Here is a 1,002-nt window from a genome sequence, read left to right on the forward strand (position 1 = left end):
AGATTTTATTTACTTATTTGAGAGAGAGAGTGGGGGAAGAGGCAGACGCCCCACTGAACAGGGAGCCTAATGTGGGGTTCAATCCCAGAACCCTGAGATCATGACCCGAGCCAAAGGCAGACGATTAACCAACTGAGCCATCCAGCTGCCCCTATGGCTGACATTTTTTTAAAGACGTTTTTTGGAGAGGGCAGGGCAGAGGAAAGTAGTTGGTACCTTAAGGTAACGTTAGGGACCATGATGAAAATCTATTCACTATTTCAAGGAAATTACCAAATGATCATCTCTAGTTAAGACACTGGAGTGACAGCCTTTACAGGTTATGAAATTTTCATGACAAATATTGCATATGCAAGTGTCCACCAACAGTAACTTTGTAGAGCAAGGCAGATGCCAGCTAGCAAAAAAGTGGTGCCCGAAGACAGTGTTAATTCTGGAGTCCTGGAAACCAGGAAATGCTCATCTATCACGTGGCCATCACACTCTGGTAGAAATGTCTGCCAAAAGCAGTGTAGCCAGCCATGCCAGCATTTACACATGGAACATCTCTTGGGCAGCCAAGTGTCATGGGGCACAGACTCACAGCTCTCTTTTAGAGAATCATGCTCACAGTTGCAACCCTAAAAGGATGGGGCGGGGGGCAGGCACAGAAGGATCCCAGCATGCAGGTTCCCCCATTCAGACAGCAAGTTTTGTTTAACTCCTTACCAGCAACTAATTCCAATTCAAATGCTTTGGAAATGGCCATAATCAAAATCACCCTGCAACAGAAGCACTCCATTTTTCTGAGGTCCATAGCTTCTAACAAGTCAGGGGAAAAAATGTCAGCATGGCTTTCATTCATGGACATTGCTAAAATACCCAAAGGAAACCATGAATTTCATGAAATGAAAAATGGGAATTTAGCAAAAAGAGTATCTCAGAGAAGGATGTTTTCCCCAGAAGGTCTTAGGAGGAGCAGGATGTCCTGAGAGATTGGGGGCTCATTACTGAGCTGGGTCC

General features: G+C 45.0%; 1 pseudogene; it reads right to left on the bottom strand.

Annotated features, from left to right (window-relative positions):
* Positions 1–320: 320 nt before the first annotated feature.
* LOC129505493 (teratocarcinoma-derived growth factor 1-like) lies at positions 321–796 on the bottom strand (annotated as a pseudogene).
* Positions 797–1,002: the final 206 nt, after the last annotated feature.

The sequence above is a fragment of the Nyctereutes procyonoides genome, unplaced genomic scaffold (genome assembly GCF_905146905.1).
Source record: "Nyctereutes procyonoides isolate TBG_1078 unplaced genomic scaffold, NYPRO_anot_genome, whole genome shotgun sequence".
Taxonomy (NCBI): domain Eukaryota; kingdom Metazoa; phylum Chordata; class Mammalia; order Carnivora; family Canidae; genus Nyctereutes; species Nyctereutes procyonoides.